Here is a 13,354-nt window from a genome sequence, read left to right on the forward strand (position 1 = left end):
CCAGCTTTCAAATGCAATATCCATTTGGAGTCATCACCTGAATGAAATCTAAGATCTGAAAGGCTACTTTTATTACTTGTATCCATAAATATTTATGGCAATTTAACCTCAAAATTCCCATGTGCTCAGGACTTTATATGTGCATTTGGCACAAAGGGAATTCAGCATGCATATCTGAAGGCATAATGGTTTGAGTAATCAATTCTGTATTCCCTTCAAAGACCTAGAGCACCATTTAATTGAATCCTCTGCTTTGTATTAAAATGCTAGTAATGTATACAGGGACATATAGCAAGCACATCTTGCTAGAGGCTTGTCATGTCTGTTTTAAACAAGTCTATTGTATCCTCTGCTTTCTTCCAGGCTCTAAAATACCACCTGCCACTCCAGACTTGTGACAGCTGTGAGAGTCCTGATGAAATTTTAAAAAAAAATTGCATATTATTTTGAAATTTATGAAATGCTATATATTAGATGTAAATAAATTATGCTTAAGTCTTTCATTTTGCCTTCTGCTCCTCGACATATCACAGTTTATAGGCTCCAACTCTTGTAGTCCTTAAACTCAAGGACTAGAAATTTTCTCTTTATCCGTAATGGCTGTGAAGTTTGTGTAATCCTGTGACTCCAGGAACTGAGACTCTCAAGGGAAAATGTAGATTATCAAGAAACTTAAAATTGTCCTAACTACATCATTCAGCAAGTTTCATCTGAATGGCTTCTTTACATTTTGTACATAGCTGTACAGTTATCATTTCATAGTTTTGTTTTAATTTTTCAAGACAGTTATTAATAACTGATCTTTCTTCTGCATTTGTTGTATAATACAGATATTTTCAAAGAAAACCAGCTTGGACTAGTGAACCCTTTTAGACCTTTAATGGAACTGTAAACTCCCACTCACGAATCTATGTCATTATCTGTGCCAAAGCTGCTACATGTAATTGGCTGGGGCAGGATAGCTCATAAAACTGTTAGTCCTTGTTAATGTCTTGTTACCAGAACATTGTTTAAGTGAAGCCCTAGTTAATACACTCACTACGAGGGTAACTTGCAGAAGCACAGCATGTTGCCAAATACACTGTATTCCCATTTCAGACAAAAAGGGAAAACAACTCTTTTCTTTATGAGCAATAGGCTAATGCCAGTAGAATAAAGAAAAGAAATCTCTCTCTAATCCTCATGGATCACTCTTTTGTTCTAGACACTCTTCTGTATACTTAGACACAAGGGTGAACAAAAATACAGTGAAATTTTCATGACTGATGGAATCCAGGAGTATTTCTATCAGTGAAGTTAGACAGATTTAGTGACAAAAGTAACCAAAGCAAAATTTTTCAATACATTGATATTCTCAATATGCGAAATCAGTGGAAGTGTTGCTTAAATGCTGATTGTGTTACATGATTTAGAAATATAGAGTTAAAATCATTTATACAAGAAATATAGAAATTATAATTGTTTTAAAAATAGAATTCATAAACCAGAAATTTCCTAGATTTTCAATTTTTTTTTCCTCAGAAGACACTGAAATGATAGAGTTTCACACAGACCAGAATAATCCATAAAACCTCTATTTGAAATGCTTTCATCTAAAATTTTCAGCTGAAATAGGATTACGCAAAATTTTCAGATGGCAAAATCAATTTCTCTAATCTAAATATACTGTTTAAAAATCCACAATTTTCCTTAAAAAGGAGAGAATTCATTAATAAAAACTCTTGATATCTTGAAAAAAATTACTCTAGACCACTAAAATGTATGATCTTAAATTCCATTTAACTGCAGTGTAAACAATTCATTATTCAGCAACACTGAGATTCAGGAGCACTTGGGGACACTCTAATTGGCTGCTGTGCTTGTAGTGAGCTGGGGGAATATTTTTTAAAGAACCTAAATAAAATGGTCTAATCTGCTTAGAATATGAACCTTACTATTGAAAATCACTTCACCGTCTCTGGCAAAGTGACCAGTGGCTTTTCTGTGAGTTATCAAGTCTCCCAGGCCTCCTCATCTTTCAGGACCTGGGACTTCACTTGAGCTGTACCAGAGATAATGTCTGAAAGTCTATGGCAGAGATGAAATATCTCATGAGTGCTAGAAGAAAAACATACACAGAACCACCAATTCATCATTCAATAAGTCTGCTGCTGTTCTTTACTAGTTTGGTTTTGCTGAATTGTATGGATTTTATTTCCAAAGAAATACATCAGCAGCAGTAACGGGAAAACATAGCTGTTTCTTCCACTGGGAAAAAACAGAAGTAAAGGAGACAGGAAAGGTAGGAAGCATGAACAGGTGGCAGTTTGAAACAGCACAGGAGAAAAGAACAGATTCTTATGCCTGCATTTCTCATATAAATTATTGACCTTCATAATTGGCTACCAATCAAAGACTTTATTCCACTATGGGAGGTAGAGACACAGACTCATTTAGAGTGGGGCCTGGGCTGTTTTGCAAAACCTTACTAAGATGTGTCTTACTGTGAATGTCATTTTACTTCTAGTATCACCTCTTTTCTCTTCATCTACTTTGTGTTTGTTTTGACTTTTCAGACTGAGCTGTTTGCAGCAGGGACAGCCTATTTTTGTTTGTATTTGTAGTTCACAACACAGGGAGTCCCCAGTTTTGATTGGGACAGCTCAGGCTCTGCAGAGGCATAAATAAAAGAATATAAAAGACAAATTTTTGCCTTTCTAAGTGTATGAAACAGTGTTAGTTTACACACACATACACATGAATGGTTCCACATCTGTTTGGTGCATATTACTACAGCTCAAAATGCTCTCAACTCTTTAAAGCAGAGACAACTTCTTAGCTGTTTGCTTGCACAGCACTGAAGCTATTACAAGCCTGGTTTTTGATTTCTGTGACTGCATGCAGCTGGGCAGATAAAAACCAAAACCACAGAGTACAGCAAAGTACTGCCCGTTTATTCCAGTGGAAGTGAAAGAGGAGAAATATGATGTTACACTCCCAGATCCCTTAACCTCTCAGCTCCAAGGAAGACCATCTTCTCCAGAAACTCTGCAACAAGAGTAACAAGGGGGACAAGTGTGTAAGTATAGAGACAATATAGTTTTCTCACAAAAAATTTAACAGGCCTTCTGAGCCACCATACTCAGAACTTCAGGAAGGAACATGATTGATAATAAATGATGTCCATAAACCAAATGAATTTGCTACTTCAGAGGTTCCCACTGATTTACATTTGGAATCTCAGTGGAAGCTGGCAAGCCCGGCAGGTTGACAAAGTGCCACACTTTGTGAGGAGCAGCAGCCATGCTCACAGTGCCTACGGAAAGAACAGCTGTCATGGTGATAAAATTATTAGTATACAGGGCAACAGAAGGGCACTCACTAGCCTGTTTGTAATCTTTGATGTAATTCCAGCTTGTGAAGGTTAAAGGCAACATGAGACACTAAAGCTTTGAAGACATCTGGTTCCCTTTCTTTCTCTGATCCTTATTCTTTGCTCTAATGAGGAGATCTTGGCAAAAGGCAGTGAGAAACAGGTCTACTGTAACCTCAGTAGGTCTGGTCATTTAAAGAGGCTGCCACTCATTATAAAGGGAAATGACGAGGCACGACAGAAATTCAAAGGCAGCCTCCCAATTCCTTACCAAGGAGAGGTAGTGGCAAATGAATACACCCATTAGTACACTGTGCCTAACTTCATGCAGACCCAAGGCCTGTGAGTATCATGATGAACAATTTGCTATATTTGTTAGTACAAAGTCTTTTTCCTTAGGAAAAAGTTAAAGCTCTTCACAAAGTGCATTAACTTAGATCTTAAAGTTGGGTGGGGTAAAGTGGGTGCCATGCATATTTTACTAGGCTTTGTCCTTTTAAAATGGGTTTACTTTCCAAGAAAATAGATTTCATTGCAGATATAAACATTTCCAGAACGATTCAAACATAATGAGAATTAAGATATTTCATAAAGTCCAAGCGAGTCTTCAGACAAGAATATTATTGAAATCCCTTTGGTGGGGAGGAACTCAGGTTCACAGCTCTGGCCAGCTTACATGCCTTTCAGCAGTGTATTTTAATTATTTGGATTCATCTAGACATTTACATCTTAGCTTCTAACCCCAAGGTACCATTTTGTCCAAAGGAAAGAAGCAGGCAGTTATAGGACACAGTCGTCTTGCTCAGAATAGAAATCTAAAATACATCAGACAAACCACACCTGTTGCTTTTTCCCATGGTCTCTAAAGGGATCTTGAGAGGAGTACCAAAAAATGGAGAAAGTCATAATAAAATCATTAGCTGACCGGCTGGAAAGAAGCTCTGCGGAGAAGGACCTGAAGGTCCTGATAATTCCTAGCTTATCAAGCAGAAGCCTCAGCTAGCATTTCAAGCTGCTATATTCAAATAATTAAATATATCACATTCATAAATAATTATCAGAGGATCAAGATCATAAGGTTTGATTAACAAGGATTTATCCAACACAAACTGGACAGAAATAATATTTATACACACCTTTACTCTTTCTCATCTCCAGCTTTCTTTTTCTCTTCCAAGCTGCGAATTGGTCTTCCAAGGAAAGACCTACAAACCCAGGAGATGATTAATTTTGTTTGAATCAGGTTTTACTTGCACAAAACAATGCTAAGATTTTAACTCCCTGGTCATATACTGCTTCAATAAACATATTTTAATGGCAAAATAAACAGTTAAGAGAGTGTGACTGTCCTTCATTCTCTCTTAGGCATAGAAAAGGTCTCTGACAATTTTTGTTCCCTCATTTGAGAAAATGTACAGGCTGCAGAGAATTCACAGGGGTGCAGTAAGTATGGTCAGAGGCTTAGAGGTCATGTTCTGTGGGAAACACTGAGTGAGCTCAAGTCAGAGACAAAAAGATTGAGGAGAGACCTGCTAAAAGTCTGGCACAGAGAGGAAACCAATAATATTTTTTCAATCATAGGTAGATGACAAGTAAAGATCTAAAGTAAAGATCTCAGGCTGTAAAAATGGAGAGACAAATTAAACATTTTAAAAGTGATGGTAATCAACTGCTGAAATAAACAGATTGTCTGAAAAAGTCGTGGAACATCCACTGGCCCTTGAAGAATAGGCTGGACAAACATCTGTCAGGAGTCATTTAGACAGACTTTCTCCTGCCCATGGAGACATATCACACTTCTGAATGGCAACTTTATACTTTCAGTCATAAAAGAAGAATAATTTCTAGTTTCTTATGGCTGTTTTAAAAATTTTCCTACTCCAGATAACTGAGAAGGGTGAGGCTTGCTGTTACAATCACCAGTTTGGATAAAAAAAGTAAGACAACTCAAGGAAAGAGTTATTCTTGAGACTTCTTCAGTCAGCCCTATTTTAATTACCCTTGTTCTCATCCTATCATGGTCATGGCAGTGAGAAGCCCCTAGAAGCCAGACTGTGGAGCTCCTGAAACATCAGGCGCTGCTCACACACGTACCCACAAGCGCACGGTCAATCTACTAGAACAGATTTAATTGAAAAGGGGCTTCATTGCCATCTTCCTCTGATTAAATCAGAAATGTGAAAACAAACATGTGGATGTTGGGCCAAGTTTTAATTTGCACTGATAGTTTTGGTACTGCTTTCTTCCTAAAAGGTAGCCTTAGGAAGTTGGTAAAGAAGTTGTCTTTTAATATTAACAAAGCAGGGAAATTGGCCATAATGCAAATAGGAATTGAGTATATTTAGTACTTTGGCTGTATTTGTACTTTCACTATAATGTTTTTCTACTGTTCTGATGCAATAAGGAACTTAAGGTGAGTAACAATGAAGTGTAATTGCACTTTGCAACACTGCCCATACAAAGAGATCTTAAAGGAATCCCAGTGTAAATGAGAATCTTGGCAACAATAGCTAAACTGTGTTGGCTTAATTTTAATGTGGTTACTCATAAGCATTTTTATCTTTTAAAAAATGCAGGGGAATTTATAGCAAAAAAAGAATTTTAAACTGTTCTTGGCAGTAGGGTAGAAACGGTGTTGAATGAAGAGTCCCTACACTGGAAGCCTCTGCTTCCTGGGGTTTGCAGCCCACTGGTCATGATCTGTTTCTGAATCCTTTCCTGTCATCAAGGTCAGGCTGACAGGCCTGTAGTTCCTCAGATTCTCCTTCTGATCCTTCTTGTCAATGGGTATCATGCTGGCTAACCTCCAGTCATCTCGGATGTCCCTGGTTAGCCAGGCAAATGACAGAAAATGACTTGGTGAGTGCTTCCAGCAGCTTCCTCCATAGCCTTGGATGGATCCCATCCAGCCCCACAGACTCATGAGTGTCTAATTGGCATAGCAAGTCACTGACCATTTCCCCTTGGAATATGGGGGCTTCATTCTGTTTCCCATCCTTTTTTCCAGCTCAAGGGGCAAAGAAGACATTAGGTACCTCTGCCTTTTCCTCACCCAGATTCACTGTTTCCTCCAACATCCAGATGGAAATTCTCCCTAGCCCTCCTTTCTTTGCTAATGTTTCTATCCTGATGGAAAAAAAGATAATTTACACACTAGCCTCCACACAAATGAAAAGGTCTTTACTTGAAATCTGAAAATTCTAATTTAGTTTGATTTTTTTCTTATGCAGGTACATACCCACTAACTCAGTTGATTTCTGAATTTGGCCTCAGAGAATGAAGCTAACAAAAGCAGAGCAGAGCATTTATTGGCTAGCCCTAGAGAAAGTTCATCCTGGGAAGTCAAAAGAAACTCTAGTGCATCTGATACACAGTGATCCTTGAAAGTGTTTTACAATCTAAAAAGCATGGGGGACATGTTCAAAGGCATAAACACGAATCAGGAACCAAGCTTCCATTAAGAGTCATCAAGAGTCTGACACCCAGCTACCATTTGTTCCTTTGAAAATCTCTTCCTGCATCAATTACACTTACTTCCACTTCAGGGCTGCAGCACACAGCCAGAGTGGCATAAAATATCCTAAAGAAAATGAGCATCAGCCTGAGTGGGGAAAAGGAGAACAAGCGGTGATCTACAGAGCTCACACAGCCAGAAAGCACCTAGCTGACTAGGGTGCAGCCTGGGAAGCAGCAGGAGAAAGAAAGGGGCAGAAATGGAGGGAAGGTAACAAAGAGAAAACTGAACCATAAAGACTTTTTAGCTGAAGATGAGTAGTGAGTACCTAATGAGTGACAATGAGGAAGAGAAAAGAGATGCTGGTAGTGGAAAGAATGGATGGGTCATTACAAACGGCAGTATATTTTCTCCTCTGTCCAGATGCAGAGGGGAGTGAGAGAGAGGCTTTGGTTGGTGCTTGGCATTTAGCCAAGGTCAATCCAGCACCCCATGTAAAGCATTCTTCCCAGCTTCAGCCCACCAACACTCTACTTTGTATCTCGACACCAAAACCATCCCTTTCTTTTTCCTTTCTTTTCATTTATTCTAATGTATTTTTTTGTGTTGCAGCTGCAGCACTGAAGACACAGTAATTGAGTGTCTTTTGTTTCACAAAGAGTCTGGCATGACTTCCCATGGTGCCAGAGTCACTCTGTTAAGTGTGAAGGCCCCAGAAGGTGATGCCTTAAAAAATAAAACTGTATGTAGAAAGACAGAGAAAAAAAAATGAAGGTTCAGAGGAAGAGAGAAAAGAGGATGAAAAAGAGGAAGACTGGGATGATAAGAACAGAGGGAGGTGGAGGCTCATCACTGAATTTCCAGAGTCTGATGTTTTCTCTGTACTTCCATGCATAGAGCATTTAAATCACTTGCTCTTATTTGGCAATTCCAAAGCCATTTTAGGGTTACTGAATTCTAAGAAGAAAAAAAGATATTTTGTATAGATGCCACTTCAGGGAATTCTGTAGAAAGTCAAAAGGGCATCAAAATGCTGAGGCTGCAAGAAACAAACCAAACAACAAAGGTTTATTGCAAAGAAGGAGGAGCACATAAGGTGGATCTTTAAGAAGTAGAGGATTTCTGTCACTTAAAAATGGTTTTTTCAAAGGAAAACACCAATATATCAAAGGAATTTTTACCTAGGAATCCATATGCAGACTACAGACCCCCAAGCAATGTATTTTCTTTAACACTGATGTAAAACTACAATAATTCAGATAATCAATCAAATTAAAGCAACAAATCTCTCTGAACAAAAGGCTGGAAAAATAATTGTGTCTTTTTTTTTTGGTGATATTGTCTCTTTCAATATAATGATTCCTTAATTGTATTTTACCACAATAGCCCATGCCAGTGATAGCATTCCAGCTGTGATCAGAATCCAGTACAAAGAATGAGGCAGACTACATATTTAGGCTAAGTCGAATATATGAAAGCAGAGGAAAGATAATCTCCCATTCTGGGTGTATAATATCTTTCCCTATATGTATTATGGCTATGCTTGGAGAACTTTTATGATTTCATTTTCTTTGTATTTCTCCCACAAGAACTGCATCTTCAACCATCCTATGGGATTATCCTACCTTACAAAGGAAGGGGATCTAAATCAAGGCAGAATGGCAATACATTTCAACTGAGATTTGGGGGAGACAAAAGAAATCTGAGGGATGATATTGAATATGTTTTTTACAGGATTCAGAAATGTGTTGTTGAGATATCAGGTAAGGAAGAGCTACTGAGTAACAGGAAGTCTGAGTCAAAAAGCAGCACTCATGCCATTGATGCTCAGACTGTGAGAAGAGAGGAATGAGATGAGGAGTGACCAATTCCAAACTTGTTATAGACATAGTAGAATGACTGTTCCTGTGAGCAAGACCTCAGAATGAAACCACCACTCCAACATGCATATAAAGTTGTTTTGCAGTCAAGGCAAAAAAAAAAAAAAAAAGTAGAAATTAATGTCTAATGAGGGGAGCAATTCCTATACTGCAGCAAAACAAAGTCTTCACTGAACATTTTTTAATGTGTCCTTGTGGAGAAACAGTGAATTCCACTCAGTATAATTCTTTCACAAGTGAAGGGATTTATGAGAGACCAGAAAGTTCAATAATGTAGGCAGGATAAAGAAAGGGTGAGGGCCATATCCTATTCAATAATATATCTGGAATGAATTGCTGAACTACCAGTCACAAGAGGGCATCTGAAAGGACTTTCCAAATTGTATGAGGGTTTTGAGGTAATAATACAACTGGTTACTAGAGTAAGACCCTGTATCTCTTTCCTAACAATTAGAAGCAATAGACTGTGTGATTAACTGCAGTGTTCGAAACTAGAATTCTTCATGTTCTGTGTAACAAGGGATGACCACCTAACTGAAAGGTAGCAGTATGCTTCTGCAATATTTTAGGAAAAGCATTCATTCACTGTTCAGCCACTTATTCACTCAGATAGACTAAATGCCTTTGTACGATCTTCTAGTGACAAGTAAAACTTAGATCATGTCTCAATACTTACAACAAATCTATAGGACACTACAGACTTTCTGGGGGTCTTATATCTGAAGTAGTTGAAACCACAAATTTTTATACAAAGCCATATATAATCTCCTTTCTTATTTAAAATCTTAGCTCAGTTCTCATCGAAGCTTCAAAAACAGATGGCAAAACTGAGTGGACTACTCAAACCATAGGCACTATGCTACAGAGAATAAAATCTTTTTTCATCTTTGTACTGTTGAAATATTTAAATAAATAATTAGTACAGATTCTCCTCTCTCTTCTTCACTCTATGTTTAAGATTTCAGTGAAGTGCATGCATTTTTTTTTTGTTATTTCTAAACATATACTTGCACATAACCATTACAGATTTGAAGTAACTATTTATGCAAGGCAGAGGTCCAGCAGTATTTTAGACATAGTAGCAAATTAAACCCACAGCAATACAGCAGTCCAGCCTACTGAGGTTATATGGTTCCAGGCATAAAAGCATTTTGGAAACTAGTATTACATTATAAATCATTTATGTGGGTACTTCCAACAATATGAAGAGTGGAAGGCAAGAAAGAGGGACATATTTCAGAAAGACTCTAATCTGGTTTTACATTAGAGGTACAAGAATAGAAAGCAAATAACCATCTATCTCAAACCCAGGAATGGTAGCACATTGTTTACCATGCTAGGAGAAATAAGTGTGACATGAAATTTGTTGTTCAAGCCTTGCTTTATTTATTTATTTGTTTAGGTTTTTTATTTTAGTTATAGTAATAAAGTTAAAAGATGCTTAATACTGTTAATACCTTTAAGTAAAGCTACTGCTGAAAAGGTCTGGGAATCTGAGACATTTCATGCAATAGAAGTTATTGATATACTTAGCTAAGAACTCTTTTTCAGTTCTCTATGTATCCCAACATTTTTTAGTACCAATTAAACTATGTAATTTGCTGAAAATTTGCTGCATCCTTCAGGTTCATCAGAAGCTGCTCATAGACAGCCTTTAACTACTCCAGAAATAAGAGTGACACAATGACTGGTGGGGTTTTCAAATGTATACAAACAGCTATTTCCCCAGACCAGCTCTGCTGGTTGATACAGCTCCTCCATCACAAAAAGTGAACTGGTCAGGGCTGGAAGGGATCCCACTTCCTTAATTGAAGCTGGCAGCCATCACTGAAATCAGCCTTGATATAAGCCCCTCAGACCTCTTGGAACGAGTGGAACCAGCTGAGGGTACACACAGAAAGGTCCTCCATGCATGTGAATCCTGGACCCAGAATTCACCTGAACTTGTCTGATACCTTCTTAAGGAGGACTCCTACTCTTTTAGCCCATTGTTCAATTTCTCCTTTCCCCTCCAGCCTGGCTCCAACAGACTGAGATGCTATGGTGAGCCTAATCTTCCAACAAAACCTGATGTTTCTAAATGTCAAACTCAGCTGGGATGCATCTTCTGTGTAAACTCCATCTTAGTACAAAAAAATGAGTTGTCTCCACCACTAAATGTCTGATCAGCAAAGGCTTCTCTTAGCTGAGTGACTGTAGTTCTTTCTGTTTTGAGGACTCATCATATGAGAGATATTTCATATGTCAATGTGACAGCAACCCCATAGCTAAGCCGATGAGATCTTGCTGCGGTGCCGTTGCTGGCTAGCGCGCTGCCCCGAGCACTGGGCAATCTTCTGCCTGCCCCAAAAGGGAGGACGGGGGCCGATCACAGCGCAGGAGGGCAGGCGAAGCTCCTGGTTGGGTTCTTCTTGCCCACCGATGGCAAAGGTGTGCGAAGGAGGCAGGAAAGAAGCAGAGGAACTTCTTTGTGGGGGAGAGAGTTTATTGAAGAACACAGGAAAACTATGGAGAAGCTGAGAAAATGGGACTGGATTGGGGTTTTATACCCTATAGAGTGGGCATGGAAAACACGTGGTAATCTAAAATACCTCAGTTAGGGGGTGCCACAAAGATGGGGAAGAGGAATTGTAGCAAATGGGAGAAGACGTAGGCGGGGGGGAGTAACAAGGGCCAATCAACTACCAAAGAACATAGAACTCTCTGGAAAGACAACCAAATATGAGAAATAAGGGGAGAGGAAAAGTGGTCAACGGTAAGGCACAGATCTACATATTTTTCACAGCCTTTTGGGTGCTGCCTGTGACTTCAAGGCTTTTGGGCTGTGGTGGCATCAAACCAATGGACCTTTTGGTCCACTTGATCCAGCTGACCCTGGGGTTGGCCATGGTTCAGTGCAACAAGATCTGTCAGCACCCCAGCGCTCAATGGAAGGTGGAATTTCTTGCACTTTTGCAGGACAGAAACGAATTTGAGTGGCTGGCTGGACATTGCCAACATAGGGAGAAAACAGCTGACTCAGAATAGCTGTCTCATCTAAAACTTTAAATAAGTAAATCTCAAATATCCATTCTGTTGACTCAGACATAGACCTTCTCTGTATCTCACTTCTCATGTAGGGATGAGAAATCAGTCTCAAGCCAGATTTAAGACTGAGTTACATCTACAGCATCTTAAAATCTACTGCCCTTTTCCATTACTCACATGAAACATTTCAGACCCCACCTAGAGCTCCTGGGATCCAGTTAAGAGAGGGAGACCATTAATCAACTAATTATGCTTAACAAGAAAGGGAGTGAGAGAGATTGAAGGTGCCCAGTGGCTTCATGGGTATTGCTGTGTGCCAAGTTCCTGACATTTTCATTGCTGCTCTTGACTTCACCTTTGCCTGGATATGCAAGTGTCCTATTCAGGATATGACCCAGCTAACATATGGGACACTTCATCAATATGTCTAATTTCATCAAGGTTATTTCAGACATTCCAAAGTGTTTGATTTGGGCTTACAGTTAAGACCCATTTCCAGCATCTGTTGATGGACATCTGAATATCCCCCTCCCTCCCACATGCACTCACTGAAGACAGAGAACAGTACTTGAAGCAAGCAAACAAGGAGGGTGGTCGATGGTGGTTGATTACTCTCAGCTGGAAGTGCACTCTGAAATAGCAGCACTGTCCAGTGCTGTATTTTTCTACACTCTGGTGTGAGACACTGACCTGGTTTCAATCATGCTGTCAATCTTCTCTCACAGGACAACTTTTCATTTTCTCATCTCCATTGTGTGCCTCTTCCAGTCTGACTATAGCCTCCCTGAGCATGAATAAGCAGAACCATGTGAGGCACTGTACACAGGATCCTAGCAGAGATGTGGCAGACTAATGCTTGCTGTTATTTACTGAACATATTTTCCCTGGTAGACATTTGGTGTTTCACAGTTGTACCACACCTATGTGATCATGAGTGACATGACGTGATAGGACTGTGTCTAATTGTCGTGTATTTAACCTGTGATTCACTAGAACACTAAACAATTTTTTTTGTTTCCTGACCTTTTCATGGAATGAAATATGACCTCTTTGTAGAAATCTAATTTCTTTTTTTCTGTACTGTGAATGAGTCTGCAACTTGAAGTCAAGTTCCATTTCCACTACACCAGCCTTTCAGCTCACCCACTCTCTTTTTCATGATCCAGTTGATTTGAATACTGCTTAACTAATTAGCCAAATACAGTTAGCCAAAAGCAACTTTTGGGGTGACAGTCTCTGAGATTGGTACCAAGACAGATAGATCTCTGATGAGCTTTCTTCTAACCTTCCTCCAGCTTGATAGTTTTCTTGTGTGCATCTCATTCTGTTGTCTCCATTTTAACTAGTTCTTCCAAGCTCAAGCCTTGGGTTAGGGTAAGGGTAAGGGTTAGGGTTAGCTTTAGGGTTAGCTTCAGGGTTAGGGTTAGGGATTGGGTTAGGTTTAGGAGTAGGATTCCGTTTAAGGGGTTTTTTAGGTTAGGGTTTGGGTTAGTGCTTGCGTTACGTTTATGTTTAGTGTTGATGTTAGGTTTATTGTTAGATTTAACTTTCGCATTTGGGTTTGCTTGTGTTTAGGTTTAGGGTTTTTCTCTTCCAGTTTTCCTTTGTCTCCTTCTGAATGCTTTCTTTTCCTACAGATTT

The sequence above is a fragment of the Corvus hawaiiensis genome, chromosome 3 (assembly GCF_020740725.1).
Source record: "Corvus hawaiiensis isolate bCorHaw1 chromosome 3, bCorHaw1.pri.cur, whole genome shotgun sequence".
Taxonomy (NCBI): Eukaryota; Metazoa; Chordata; class Aves; order Passeriformes; family Corvidae; genus Corvus; species Corvus hawaiiensis.